This window comes from Podarcis pityusensis (genome assembly GCF_964106645.2).
Source record: "Podarcis pityusensis genome assembly, chromosome: 2".
NCBI classification, from domain to species: domain Eukaryota; kingdom Metazoa; phylum Chordata; class Lepidosauria; order Squamata; family Lacertidae; genus Podarcis; species Podarcis pityusensis.
The window spans coordinates 58,597,380-58,613,602 of NC_138029.1; positions in this window are offsets into that span (position 1 = coordinate 58,597,380).

Below are 16,223 nucleotides of genomic sequence, written 5' to 3' on the forward strand. Positions count from 1 at the left end.
TTGGGGAAAATAAGTGGCTCACGTAAATACAAACTAAGCTTTAATAATAAAGAAAACTGTAACTGTAAATAGCATAATGAGAGAAACTGAATACAACAACATGAGGCAAGTCTGAGGCAAGAAAAAGAAGAGATAACGCATCCCTCTTAACTGAAACTTTACGGAATACACTGAAGGGAAGGGCTGATTCTAGAACATACAAGCCCCACCCATCAGATGTCAAATATTCTACAGATCACATTAGGCCCCAGTGTTTCTCTTACAGTTTTTGGCTCAAAGAACATATCTAAATATATTTTTGGGAAACTATTCTGATAGAAAATTCATTTAGAAATGTGTCGTGCTTTTTTTCTGGGGGGGGACGCAGGAGTACGCATACCCCTAAACATTTTGTGAATCTAAGTTTGGCCTCATTGAGGGGCAGTATTTCAATATGAGTAGGGAAATGAGAGTACCCCTAAACAATTTTTTTAGAAAAAAAAGCACGGGAAATGTGCAATAAATAGGTATTTGTATGCAATCCTCATACAGATTTGTTGTGTGGTTGTTTTTACTAATTTGCAGATCAACGTGAAAATTGGACAGAATGGAATTATCAAGGAACACATGCAAAAGCAGTACAGACCAGCAATTCATCTGTAGCTGGTGGATGAATTCAATTTTCATTCAATTTAGCCACAAAAACATTGTAAGAAGGGCTATTATTTATTTAAGGGGCCTAGAGATTTAGATTTAGTGTATCTAGCTTCATAGACCCTAGATTTAGAAATCGTCCAGCGTATCACTCTTCCAGCTCTTTGCCATGAAAACGGGTGCTCTATAACTGAAGCATCCATGATAAGTTATCATTCCAGGTCATCTTAATTATTATGCCACTTGGATGTTTTTCAATTTCAGCCAATACTTGGTTCCACCATTTTGGATTATATTTGGCTTCCTTGGAGATCACTGCAGCAATAAATCTTAAAGCAGCCGTTCTAAAAAGCCTGCTTATTCCACTGCTGAACTGCTCTGGTTAGAAAGCGTTCCCATCCTAATGTTTAATTTACTTTACTGTTATTTAAACCCTTTACAATTCTCAGCAGAGATATGACAAGCACTTCTTATCTCTTTTCTTTTAGATATCCTATTCTCCCGAGCCTTTGCAGTCCTTCTCATTTTCTTATTATTACATACCAATCTGATAAATTTAATGTCTAGCCTGTTCCAGCCACTGATAGAGGATGCTTGAGCAACGCTTTCTCCCATTGCATAGGAGACATTACAAGTCAGTTAAATCACCTTACTGCAAATGAAGCCCATGTGATTAAGCTGCCTTTTGAGTTTTGTGCCTGTTGGTTGCATTCACCAATCAAGTGAGCGTGAGCCATTATATTAATCAGGCTCCCATTCTGGAAACATCAGGCCGCCAGCAATACACCTTACTCAGCAAGTAGGGAACTTGGTCCCTTTCTGGAAAAATGTCTAAGGGCTTCTCCACATGTTATGTACTGAGTTGAATAGGATCCAAACTTCAGCAGTCTGATTGGTGCTAGAACAATAGGATCCAAATTGCAGTAGTCTGATTGGTCCTAGAACAATAGGATTCAGAATGCAGCAGTCTGATTGGTCCTAGAACAATGCAGCAGTATGATTGGTTGGCAGGAACCACCCAATCATGCTCCCGATATAAGTGAATCCACAACCTGATTGGCTTACAGTAGAATTCCAGAATTAGCCAATCATGTGCAGCCCATTGTGTAAATAATGTATATAAAGCAGATACAGTACTTTGAGGGGACTTTCATTCATTCCTCCTCACCACTATGAGCTGAATAAAGAGCATGAAATCACTTTGCGACTCTGAGTATATTTCACCACACTTAGCTTTTGCCCCACACTTTCCAGGCACACTTTAAAGCTCTATGTCTGAGTGCTCTATTTTTTCACACCTGAACCATAAAGTACAGAGTATGTCCAGAAAGAGTGGAGGAAAGATAAGTGTGGATAAGCCCTAAGACTGCTCAGCTATGTGGGAGAGTTATGTAGCAGTTTCCTGCTCCATCTGATCCACCCAGAACTTGCAATGGCTGGACTGGAAGGCACAACAATAGGTGGAGGCAGCAACAGCCTTAGGAAAGAGGTAGAGCTACAGAGGCAGACTGATGGAAGAGAGATCTGGCCAAGCAGAAGCAAGAGTAGCATAGGCTACAGTAGCTGGGCATGCTTGGCATGTCAACAGCATTGGAAATGACCAGAAGAGGAAAGAAACCAGTGATTTCTCCTCCCTCTGAGGATAAAGCCTCCCTTGCCTGAAGGGGCAGTTGTGTGAGAGAGCTCCTTCATTGTAAGGTGGAAGTGGAGAGCTGAAACTTTGCCAGTCCTAGATTGACATCTAGCGGCCAGCAATGAGAAGGATGCATCTCACTGAAAAATTACTCTAAGAACCCAGGATGCTGAGCCTAAATCCCCCACATGCACTAGGAAGGTGTTTGAATATACTCCAGAACTCAACCAATGGTTGCCTCCTCAAGATGTGAAAGCAAAGGACTTCCCATTAACCCACAGCTGCCAGCAGCAGGGCCCAAGACTTGCATAACTTTCTCTCGCACACACTTTGCAAGCTGTGACATCTAGACCATGTGCAGTCAACTCACGTGCTAGAGAAGAAACCACCCACCATGACATGGGTCAGTGGATATCTGTTGCAATCCCCCCAAGTGAACTGAAATAGCTGGTGAAATTGGGGGAGGGGGCCAAGGTCAACAGAAGAGCACATGTAGCTATGCAAAAAGTCCTGAGTTCATGTCTACCATTTCCACTTTTTAAAAAAATCCAGATAAAACTTCTACCTGAGGCCATGGTGAGTTTTTGCAGGTCAGGCAGCCTAGTGGTCTGACTCAGCCTAACAGCAGTGAGTGAGCATCCTGTCTGCCTGCTTGGCTTCCCCATGGGCACATCTACAGTTTGTAACATAGGGAACATCAGCTCACATGCACAGGAAGATGCCTAGGAGCACAGTTTTGCCTCAAAACCCACCTTTCCTTCAGGACCAGCCTTAGGGGTAGGTGAGTTCACTGCTCACCCCTGGGCACCAAGCAGAATGGAGAGACTAGCTGAACTTAGTACTGTCTGCAGTTAGCTAGGGCAAAACTGTTGAGAGGTAGCTCTGTTCGTTGAGATAGCTAGGAAAGACAAAGAGCAGTAAGGTATGTAGGATGAAGTTTTGCAATTCTGAACAAGCCATTCAGCGCAGCAACACTGCAAACTGGGTGGGTGGCATTGAAGGCACTCTTCAACCTGAGCACTATTTATCCTAGGGCCAATCCTGCTTCCCTTCTTATGACACACATGAGCTCAGTTTCACTGTGGAGCCTGTTTAATGAATGCCAAAGACCACAGGAGTTTAATGCAACTCATTGTCCAGGAATAGCTACACAATAGCCCTTAAAAAGAAAAACCTCTCTAATGCAGGCCTTCTTGTGCTTCAGTCTCTGTTCTAGTTTCACTTTCTATACCATACAATAAGGCCTTCAGGATCACATTTCACTACAGAGCCATCATACCCTCTAGTGATGGGCACAGAGAGATATGTCCTGGCGGCAGGCATTGAGTCCTCAAAGGAAGGATCAGACACCCTACAGGTTGAGAACCTTGAGGAGCAGGTAGGGGCCCCCTCAACCCAACCCTTCAAACATCCCCTTGAAGGACCCTCTGAATTGGTACCTGGTGAAAAACCCCATGGAATTCTAAGAGGAGGAGTTGGGGCAGCCCAACAGTCCTCAGCAGTGAGGCTGCCAGAAGCTTTGGGTCAAAACTGGAGTGCGACATCACAATATGCACCTACAGACCCAGGCCATTGGTTTACTTGTGAGTAAGGGGTCAGCTCATGAGTAAGGCATTCCTGATACTCCTTCACTGCCAGCAGGTGTTGTTGAGGAGACCAGATTCTTCCAGCTTCTGGAAACAACACAGATCTCTGCCTCCTTGGTCCAAATTCTAGTCTTGCCAACTGCCTACATTGTACCTTGCCTGATCTCCTTGTTATGTTGACTGTTTCCTAACCTTGTTTCTGGGTCACGTTTGGACCTAGACTGATTCTCTGTGCTTGTCCTTGTTTTCTTTGAACTGTGCTGCATCACACCCTGCCCTCACTGGTGAGTACTTTGGTAGAGGCTTATATTGTCTGTAACTGGGACCCTAGCTCCATCCATTGGAGCATGGCAGGAGGATGCAATACATTATGTAACCACTAATCCTGAACAGTTATGATTCTGCATAATCCATCTATTACTGCCCTGCTCTGAGGCAAGTCTGGGGGCAACCTGCTGATTTTTTGCCCCATTGCTTCCATGGATTGTAGTGGTAGATATCATTGGGGCAGCCCTCTACTTTGCTGTAAGTGTTTTACAAGCGACATGGGGGGGTGCAGCCAAGACCTGACTGCCAGTCAGCATAAATTTACAGTGGCTCCATAATTGAAAAGATCTGTTGTGTTAGCCCAGCAAATACTTTACAAACAAAAAATAACCCATTTTCAAGCAGTGGTTCAATAAAGCAGGACAAAATAATTGATCAGTCAGTAGCTGAACAAATTAATTAGCCACAGTAATTTTAGCAAAGTCTCCCGAAATCTATATTTGCTACAGGACCCAGCAATTATTTGTACATTGCTTTGGAAAATGTTGACTGTCACCGGGCAAGATTCATCGTACTATAATCTCATTACGAGCAACATTCAATCATCCTCTGATTTGTATTCTATCATATGAGATAATAAAGACTGGTGAGAGAGAACTTCACATGAGGCTGATTGAAATCATGTTGCTTCAATAGCAAATACAAATATGGATAGTTCAGACTAGCTTGGAGAACAGCTGGCCCTTTGTAAAAAAAAAGGGGGGAGACAATGAAACACCAAAAATATATGAAGGGATGAATCAATTTAAGGTTGTAAAAGAAATGTGTCCAAGTCAATAAATGGTGCTGAATCACTGAAGAGAATCAAACCTGCCAATTCCAAGGCAATGCACAAACCAGGCTGTTAATTGTGCACATGGGTCACACAGATCTGATTTATCTGTGTGCACTTTTGTGTATGTTTGTCCCACGGGTGATTTTAATTGAACTCTATTTAAGTGTTATCTGTCCACACTAGTGGGCAGAGCTTGATGGGGTGAATTTGTAGTGTTATCTCCGCCCCTTGGTAAGCAATTCCCCACCCTCCCTAAGTCCTGGAATTCTGAGGTCCATTGTGGGCATGTACAGACAGGGGTGCCAACTTCATAATCAATTGCATGATGTGGTGCATGCACATCATTTGAATGGCAATACCTATCAACTTGGAGGGACAGGCCCCCTCAAATATTTTATTGGAAGGGCTGAGGACCCCTTGGCCCCTAGGAGTTGGCTCCTATGTGCACAGTTATCTGTTAAATTGTGCAAGGCTTCTTTTTCCTTATAAAAAATTCCAGTATATCCGGCTTACATAAAAGAGCAGCTTAAGAAGAAATGGCTGTATCACAGCCCCACCCCCACCCCAAATCTGAGGTTCATTGTGAGCCAGTGTATGTTTACCCATGCAGATCTTGTGGAAAGATATACCTCAAGAAAAGGAGGATCTCTCTACGCAGCTTTCATAGACTTTAAATCTGCCTTCGATTTAATATCATGAGATAGACTTTGGGAAAAACTAAGCGCCTCAAACATAGACAGACTTCTACTGTGTCTCATCCGCAGTTTATACGAAAACACTCGGGTTAGGTGTGACCAACAGGGCCATTTATCCAAGAAAATCCAAACCTACCATGGTGTTAAACAAGGCTGCGTCCTTGCGCCTACTTTATTCAACTTCTGTATTAACTCAGTAGGAAACATGGAGGAAGAAAATGCCCCCCCCCCCTAAATTGGCTGGTATACCCAGTTCTCTTATATGCGGATGACGCAGTTCTAATTTCCTTCTCCTGTGTAGGCTTAAGAAAACTTCTAAGATCTCTCACTGTTTATTGTAATGCTGAACAATTAATAATTAACTATAGCAAGTCCAAAGTTATGGTGTCCTCTAAAAAAAGAATGAGACACAAATGGAGAATTGACAATCGACCCATGCAGATGTCCAGAGGTTTTTAGTTTTTGGTTTTTACTTTACAAAGTTTTCAGTATACAAGATTTGCGCAAAACAGTGGGTTGAAAATTAAAATTTAAATATGTATGTGTTGCAAGTGGCTCCACCACCAGCCCACAGAGGAGTGCCTTGCTATTGGCAGTAGGAGGTGCAGTGATAAGATAATGCCAAAGAAAACATCACCACACCTAGATGTTTGAACAACTCCCCAATGGCAATCAGAAGAATAGTCTCACTGCCTTAACACTTTGCACGTGCTATTGTATATCTTCGCTAACTGGCACTCATTGATCTCGGCATTGACAAACGCAAATCACACATTCAACAAGCCAGGGCTATTGCAGTCATAATCAATGCCAATTGTAAAAGACATTTGAAACTTTGTATTCAGTTTGCCAGAACTACTCCTCCGTTACCTGGGCAAACAATCTAGAACAAGAGGGTGTGCTTTATGTTAGCACACAGACTAGCGTACAATGTCAGCTTTTGTCTGAAGGGCTTTCAGTGTTTGTTTAGAAACATCCCTCTTTTTCAGGTTTTTAAAATAGCTGTGTGCCGTGCAGTCACAGCACCCCCTGCTGCATATTCAATGGAAATTGGGAGATAACACTCCAGAAAACTGTATTTCCAGGTGGGTGCTTACTTTAACACAGAGAGACACAACTCTCTTTCTTCTCAATAGGTATAGAAGTTTCATAAGAGCAATAAGTCATATTCTGTCACAGTCTCACAAGAAGCTGCTCAATGAATGTTACACAACTCAGATCTTTCCAAAGACGAAAGAAAGAAAGAAAGAAAGAAAGAAAGAAAGAAAGAAAGAAAGAAAGAAAGCAATCACCTTCCTGTGATGATGGGGTAATTAATGAAGTGGACAGACTGCAAGAAGTAAAAAGGAAGGGTGAAAACATCTCACTACACTCAGGGCCACCACTACCATTGGGTAGGGTGAGGCAACTGCCTCAAGTGACAGGTACTGGTTATACCTCCTGAGTCCCCAAGCTGTTTCCCTCACTTGGAATACAGAGCGGTTATTTATTAGATTTATCACCTGCCCATAAGATCATAGGGTAGGTTACAACAATAGAATACACCATTATAAAAACAGGTAAAGCCATTACAATTATAAAACAAAGATGGGTGCCTCATGGTCTGTCTTGGATTGCTTAACTAACCTGATGCCTCAGGTGTGGTGAAGGATGTTATCCTGTTGCCAGGGTGGCAAAGTGTCTTCCACTGGTCCTTACTACACTAGACTTTGCTACTGTACAATCTTAAGAAGAGTACACAGTTAACACATCCATAAGTCTCATCTAGGAACTGAGAGAGATACAGTTAGAAAGGTAGCATTTATATCTTTACAATCAAATCCCAGCCCTTGGGCCCCTTTTTTCCTGCAGAAGGATGGGTTCAGAGAACTGCTGGGGCCATGCCAAAATGGGTAGAATAAGAACAGTTTTCTGCCAACGCTTCCTTAGAAGAGGTCTATAAAGCAGCCGCGTGGGCTTCACCCAGCTTTTTCACTAGGTAATACAAAATGGACACTTTTGCCTCAGCAGAAGCCACTTGGGCAGGAGGGTCCTTCTAAAGGTCCTGAATCAGTAAACAGAGTCCTTTTTCCCACCCTCACTGAATAAGCTTTAGCACAGATGCCTTTTCTGCAGTGACCCCAGAAACAGTGCCGGTGCCAGACTATTTTGCACCCTAGGCGCCCCACCCCACCCCACCCCACCCCCAAATAAATAAATAAATAAATTGGCTAACTTCAATTTTCCAAAACAGGTGTCTTGTAGAAATGATAAAATTATTTGAAACATGAAATAAAAGTAAAATGTTATCAGAAATGTATAAGATAAACTAAGCAAAAACTAATATGTATAAAACTGTGCCCCTCAGAGGTCAGCACTGCACCCCTCTGAGGTCTGGGCCCTAGACGGCTGCCTAATTGGCCCAATGATAGCACCGGCCCTGCCCAGAAAGAACCATTGGTTCCTGCCTGAATCAGTATTCCTGGGGTATTCTTGCAGCAAAGGCATCAGGCCTTCGACCTCACAGTGGCCCCAAACCCTTTCACAGCAACCCTTTTACTCATATCCCTTTACATACCTCACAATAATAACAGTCACAAGCTATGCAATCATATAAAGATCTATTGAGATTGAGAAGTAAACTCCACTGAGCTGGGTGGGAAGTACTCCCATGTAATTATGACGTTTATAATATTTCAGCCTAACCAGCAAGCAGCTCAAGTCTTGTCCAAATGAGCCATGTAACCTCAAAAGCCAGTCCTGTCTGATACTGATTGGCCTATTGCTTTCAATAAATGAAATGAAGTTCAAATTTCCTTTTTTTAAAAAAGCATGTTACTTTAAAAAAACAACTTTTGACTTCAAAACAATTTCTTAACATCACCACTATTGTGGTTTTGTATGAAGAATCATGTCCAAATCTAGCTTCTATTTAATCTAATAAATAAAACTCTGAGGACTCCTCAGTTTGAACAAGGGGTCTTAATCTTCCCATTTTAACAAAAGACAAAACATAGCTACTGAAGTACATTTCAGTGGTTCATAATTCAATAGGCAGTAGACCTTGTAATTAAAAATAAATGTGAAGAACTGTCTATGCAAATTCAATAACTGGACCAATTATGGGGGAAATTCTTTGCTAACCAAATACAGAGAACACTGCCAGTAGAAGGCCCTGAGTTGAATACTTCTGTACTACACAGAGTGGATTTACAAACCATGAAACTTGGAGATCACTTGGGGGGTTGTTGTTTTTTACTGCTGGTTGGTTTTTTAGGAAATATAATATTTTGCTGTACAGGAAAATATTGTGAATTGGATCCTGTGGATGTATTTACAGCTCCCTCTACCCTCAGTCTCTCAAAGGCACTTCTGAGAGTCAGGGACCCTTTGGATGTGGATGTTGTCCATGGGCTGTGGTTGGATGAGGAATCTGTTACCATCAGAAGAAAACACACTCCTTGCCAGAGCAGAATCAAAGCTGTCCTTTTGGACTCAAGACCTTGTTTTTCTGTAACTGGAACTGCACCGTCATCTAAACATCTTGCAACACCATCACAATGGTGTCTCAAAGTACTTCCCTTTGCTTTTCCTCATAAGAGTGACTGTCAACCATGGGTGAAAGAGGTGCATTTGGGGATCAGGGCCATGGAGATGAAACCTACTTACAGTTCCAGCAACTGCAGACGTTGACAGCTGAGCCTACTCATATGGACACATTTCCCAGCTCCCTCTTCTCTTTAGCTACATCCAGGATTATATTGCTGGGTCGTGGAGAGACAGAACTGTTGTGCACTTTATGTGGGGCTTCGCCCAAAGACTGTCCTGAATATTCAACTGGTCCAGAATAAGACTGGACACAGGCCATTATGATTGATTGGTGTGTCAGTGAGGGCATACATAGAAGCACCCTTAAAGACCCAAAAAGAACCCAAAGTGTTCAGGTCAGGTCAAAACCAGCACCTTGGACTGGATCTGAAAACAAAATAGTACCCAATGAAGTTGTTTCAAAGCAAATATTATATGTTCATAGAATCATGATGGCCTGTGTAGATAATGTGTATGCTTTGCTTGGAGTTGGCTTGCCTGTGTAGACTTGTGTCCACTTTTTTTTTTTTTTAAATCATATTTATTAAAGTTTCCAAGATACAAAAGATAAAAATACCAAAAAAAAAATAAAAAAAAATACATTTGAAACCTTACTTTCATTACCAACTTTCTGGGACTCCCCCATCCCCCTCCCTACCGCATTCCCCTTTCATTAATTTGGTTCTACAAGCTCTCACTCCCAATTTAAAACTTAATTTGTTTAACCCACTATTCAAATTTAAATTATACAATCATTCCACCATCCCTCATCATTAACAGAAAGAAAAAAAGATTTTTTCCCCGAGGTCCGCCCCAGTTTCCTTCCACGAATTCCCTTTTTTTAATAAACACCTCCAGTCAAAATAAGATGATATACAAAAAGCTATATAAAGATAGAAAAAATAAAAAATATAAAAGGATTCAAAAAGTAGTTACACAGCCTTTGGATTCTAAATCTCCCCCCCCCCCCTTCCCCGGTTTGAATTCCCCATGTCCATCAGTCTGTCTGTTGTCAGCCTGGAAATCTTAGATCCATAATCAGATTTTCCCCAGTTCCACCTTGCCAGTTTTTTAATTTATTTATTTTTATGATATTTAACTTCAAGCATCCAATCTAAAAACGGCCCCAAAGGGCCTTTAGCTTCCTTGGTCTTTAAGGCTCCCCCCATTGTTCTTTCCATGTCGTAGTCAGTCCTTTGTTCTTTTTTTCTCACTTTCTCAGGTTTCTTGTCCTGTTCCGCTGCTAAAACGTTCTAATTCAGAAATTTGGTACCTCTACAGGGGTTATTGTTGTTCAGGAACAAAAACTTACATCCAGTCCCTTCCTTTCTTCAATAGAAAATTCTATTGTCTCCTTTAATATAAACACCCCTGTAGACAAAATACTGTTTCAGTTTTGCAGCTTTCCCAGGAGATAACAAGTCCTGTACGATTCCAAGAGTATTTTTCCACTTACGACCGTTCTTGTAATGTCCCGAAACCCCTCTAGGGGGATTGTGATAACTTTGTTTCCTCTGATCCAAAAGTCCGATTGTTGTTCCTTATTTTCGACAGTTTATATCCAAATTGTAGCAAATTGTAACAAAATTAACTAGCAAAGTCCTCATGGCAAAGTCCTCTTTAAATTCTCCAACTTTGACAGCTACTTTGACAGCTGTCAAAGTCTCCGTCTCTCTTCACCAGGCTCTCTCGCAAATCGCCCCGGTTCCCAGGGGGGGTTACATTTTCCTTCTCACCCTCCACTCTTCTCCTCCAGCACAGTTCTTGTAATTTCCCATCGTGGAATTATTAATTTTTGTCAGAAATACGCTTCTCTCTCGACCTTGGTTACCCAGTCCTTGTTTTAGAATGTTTACGATAGGGGGGGGCGCTGACTTCCTTTTTGGATCCCCCCCGCTCGTGCCAAATCCGAAAAAAAATTTCTTTTTTTTCTCCTTTTAAACCCGGTTTCCGAATTACTCACGGGTTGTTGTTGATAGTCCAAATTTTCAATAGAAGAAGTCAGCGCTCTCCGTCGAATGGCATGCGGCTTCGCTCGGCAGGGAAAGCAGAGGACTCACAGCACCACGCTACTCCCCGGCACCCGATCCGTAGCCTTTAAAAAGGCTCCTTCACGAGTCGGGAGGGCGCTAACGGTGCCAGCCGAGTCACCCATGTCCACGGGCTCCGTGCCCGTGGTTTTTAAGGGTCCCCGCGTCGCCGGCGCGGTAGGACCCAGCCCCTGCCGAGCAGACTCCCTCCGGAGCTCGGAGGGAGTCTGCCATTCGGCGATGGCGCCAACCCGGAAGTCCTCGACTTGTGTCCACTTTTAAGGTCAGTACTTGGAAGTTATATCTTCAGGACCAAAGAATGTCAAGTTCAAGCATCTTTTACTTTGATTCTCCATAACTGTAAGCCTCCAAGCACTATTTAAAAAAATATTGTTGCTCTACAAAGAGTTACTTTTTTAAATCAGGGCAGCTGCTATTTGAACCCTTCCTTCTCAGGATCTGTAAAGAGGCATGATCCCTCTAGAGCAGTGGTTCTCAACCTGTGAGTCACGACCCCTTTGGGGGATGAACGACCCTTTCACAGGGGTCACCTAAGACCAGGGGTCGGCAAGCTTTTTTGGGGGTGGGCTCTTCTACTGATGACAGCCTCTGCTGCTCGCAAGGGCAGGCACAGGAGCTGCACTTAGCAGGGCGGCAGCAGCAAACAGCTTGCTCCAATGAGGGACTGCTGGAAATGCGCTTGGCCAGCTCAGCCCAGCCCCCTTCCTCCTCTGGCCACGCGCAGCTGCCGCTCGCCCATTGGCCAGGGCCTCATACCTTAGCAGGCGATTTGCTACACTGAGAGGAGGGGGAGGTTCCATGCAGAGCTATGCTAACTAGACATGTTCAACGACAGGTGACAGAAAAGGGACAACATTTTGCTGTTTCCACAGAATCCATCGGTCTGTGAATTTCAGCTTTCAGTTTTAAAAGGCACTTTTTAAGCTTTTAAACTACAAAGTATTCAATATTCGAGACTAGCAATGACATTCATGTGGAGGAATATTAGTCCTTTTGCAGGGAGATTGTGGCACCTTAAAGACCAACACATTTATTATGGTATAAGGTTTCATAGAGTACAGTCAACTTCATCAGTTGCAATAAGTGCAATTCTTGAATAACAGATATTTGTGCACATGGGTTTTTGTGGGGGGTGAGAATAAAAAGTGATATCAGAGAGAAATAAAATGCAGAAAACAACAGACAGTGTTAATTACATACTTTCCTTTGATGAGAGACTTGAAGCCATCCTGCAACCTTGAATCTTAAACTGTACTGAGCATCATTTGCTTGAATTGTTTCATTCCTACTTTTTATATTCCACAAAAATCAAGAAAGCTTATATCAATAGGAGTTCTCAACTTTCATCTACTGAAAACCTTGGAGAATATTTTATTCCTTTCACCAGAACACTGATGAAAGGCATAATTCACTTTCATAGGAGAAAGTTCCTCACTTCAAGAGATGAATTCATCCTTGCCTCTGGTAAGCTAAGGGGGTTTTGATATTAAATTGATTTTCCCCCCTGTTTATCATTTCTCTTTTAATTTGACACATTTGATTGCCTCTTACTAAAGTTTCTGCTTAAAAGTTATAATTAAGCAGAACGAAACAAAATCTTAAAATTCAATTCTGTTTAACTGGTCCCATTATGTCACATTAAATAAAACAGCCATTTTTAAAATGCAGTAAAGGCACAATCCTGTTCCAAAGATCTACTACAGGGGTAGGCAACCTAAAGCCCATGGGCCAGATGCGGCCCAATCACCTTCTCAATCTGGCCCACGGGCGGTCCAGGAATCAGTGTGTTTTTACATTAGTAGAATGTGTCCTTTTATTTAAAATGCATCTCTGGGTTATTTGTGGGGCAGAGGAAGTCATTCATTATTTCCCCAAAAATATAGTCCAGCCCACCACATGGTCTGAGGGACGGTGGACCAGCCCACGGCTGAAAAAGGTTGCTGACCCCTGATCTACTAACTGAGCAGCCTTAAGAATAAAGGATTGGTGAATATGTCAGTCTTGGTTTCTCATGTTTCCAATCTTAAATCCGGTTCTTCACATTTCCAGCTCAGTTTTGGGAAGGGGGCATAAGTCCTCATTCTCCTTATGTATGCCTTCCTGTATACATTTGATGCCTAATACACACATTTTTGCAAAGCAATTTCCCTTAATATAATGCATTCTGTATGTTATTTTCACTGATATATGCTTTCATATCACCCTGGCATGTGCATTTTTGTACACATTACTTAGCTGGAGAACTGTACCAAAAATTTCAAAGAATGTCTGTGTTTCATTTCACGTATTGCTTTGAAAGGGCAAATTAGGTGGGCTCACCTATAAATATGAACTGAGTCAAATTTCTCATCTCTTCCTCCTTAGGAAGCAGCGTAAGTGTCAAGCACCAGTGGAATGATAGATATAGAAATTGTGGCAGATTGTGGGTGTATTCCATAGCCAATGCCCTTTAATTTCTACAACACAGCCACAAGGATGATGCAACTTTACACCACATCAAGGGCTGGTGTGTTTTCCCTCCCAGGAAAATCAATAGTTTTAAAAAGCAGTGCCAACAAAAGCAATAGAAGATTTAGGAAGCAAAGTTCCAGAAGGTGTGGATCTGGATTTGGCAGCATGTACCACAGTAGACACTGTGCATGAACTGTATGAAAAGGTTCTTCCAAACAATAATAATAATAATACCTTTATTGTCAATGTACAACCTGTGTACAATGAAAATAACCGAGCCTCCCTCCCCCCACACACAAACACTCAATCTCATTGCACTCTGTGTGCTTGTCGCACAATACACCAACCCCAAAAGTCATTTGCACTATATTATTTTCCATTCAAGTAGCCTAACAGCCCACAGATAGAAACTGTATTTTAGCCTGTTGGTATGACTGATTATACTTCTATATCTCCTGCCCGAGGGTAGAAGATTAAAGAGGTGCTGGCCGGGGTGTGAATCGTCCCTGAGAATTTTTCTCGCTCTCCTAAGGCATCGATCCCTTGCGATGTCATCTAGCGGGCTCAGGGGACAGCCCATGATATCATGTGCTGTGTTCACCACCCTCTGTAAAGACTCTGTAAAAACATGGTGGGTGTTGCTCTGTATCCTGGATGTTGCTCAATAAAGGTCTGAGTGTTGCCAGAAGTATTCACCTAGAGGGTGAGAGAGATTCTTAATCCACATCCTAGTTTGATTTGACTCCAGGATGGGACTCCCAAGGGAAATGGGCAGGCAACTTGTTAGACTACAGGTCGGCGTCTTTCTGCTTGATATCATCTGCAAAGGCCTCTCAGTGGCATGGGTGCTGCCTCTGGGGTGTACGAGGCAATCAGAGGAGGAGGGAGGAGTTTTTGCTTGCATACTGCCTGCTAGGGGTTGCCTATGTGGCACCATGTGCGTAGCAACTTGATTGCGCGGGTTGCAATGGAGGGTGCTAAAAGGACTTGTTAGTCCACGCAAAAGCCAAGCCACACAGCAGCAAATCCTGTCCAAGGCTGAGTCCAGATGGGGCATTAGCTCACAAACTCTTTCAGAGCTGATATTTCTGCACGCTCTATTAGCACACTCCCTTTTTTCCCAGTCACCCTATTGATCCCTGTTCTGCTGCTTGCTGCCTGCCCCAGAATTGGGCAGAAGATATTCAAAGTACAATCTCATGTGTAGCTTTTGTTCCTCTCCTTAAACACTCTTCCCTCAGACACCTTAGATGACTAGACAGCCATCAGTTTGTTCTTTTTTTAAAAAATAATAATTGTGCAGTTCTGATTTAACACTTGTGCAAGATATGTAATAATAAAAACAAAATGCAACAGCTTAGTGCTCTGAGTGGGGCCTGTGTGTGTGCCAATGCTTCTGATAGTGAAGATAATTCCATTTTTGCTGCCTTCTCCAACCATTAAACTTCAGCTTCAAGCATCCAAGGATCTGGTCACGTTGCTGAGGCAGCAGGTAAATCAATTCAGTCCTGAGCCGCTCGCTGATGTTTTTTTCAAACCTCTCCACTACTGAAAGATTTGGGAGGTGGGGAAACAGCAGGAGGCAGCAAACAGGGTTGCTCTCTTGCCTCTTCTTTGTTTTTCCCCAAAACCTTTCCAAAAGCCTCTTGCAGCAAACTCAGGGCTGATTTGATTCCCTTTCACTCATCTTAGCACCACGGTTCGATTCGTGCGTGCTTTATGCTGAAGTTGAAAACTAGTCTGAGAAGTCCAGAAGGTGAGGAATTAGCTTAATTTACAAGGGAAACAGCACATAAAGCAGCCCCAAACTTTTTACTATTATTATTACAGGCCTTGCACAGGTGGAAGGGGGCCTGGAGCAACAGAAATGTCACCACACATATGACAAACTGACCACTCACCCAAAAAATGCATTAAGCAACTTTCACATCAGCAGTGATGGCAGACGGATAAGGGGTTTACTTATTGGATTTTATTGTCGTAAGGGGAAATCCATACTAAAGCGAAATGAAACGTGGGCTGAAAGTTTGATGATGTTGTTGTGGAGACATCACAAAAACTTATAAGCATGAGCGGTACAGAGTCTGAAATAAACAGCCATGTGGAAACACCTCATCTCAGGTAGTTTGATCTGTCCCACTCCTTTTACTAGTGCCAGGTTGGCGCATGCGCGCGCACACACAATTCAGAGTAGGGTCTTCAGTAGGGGTGGAGCTTGCTGCTCATCTGTGGTTGGTTAGTGCTTATGCTTCTCATCACATCAGCTTGGTTCATGTTGATGCTTAGATGGCTTTACCAGTTTGCACTCAGCGCATAGCAGGTATATCGAATTTGAATTTCTCTCTGCTGCCAAACTTTAGCCTGTTGAGCTAAAAATGCCAAGCTCTGGCTCAGCCAAGATTTGGACAGAGAGAACATGTTAATCAGATTGGCAAATGCAAAACATTGAAAAGAACAGGAACACTGTAATAAACCATTGGCTCAAGAACCAATGGACAGACATCT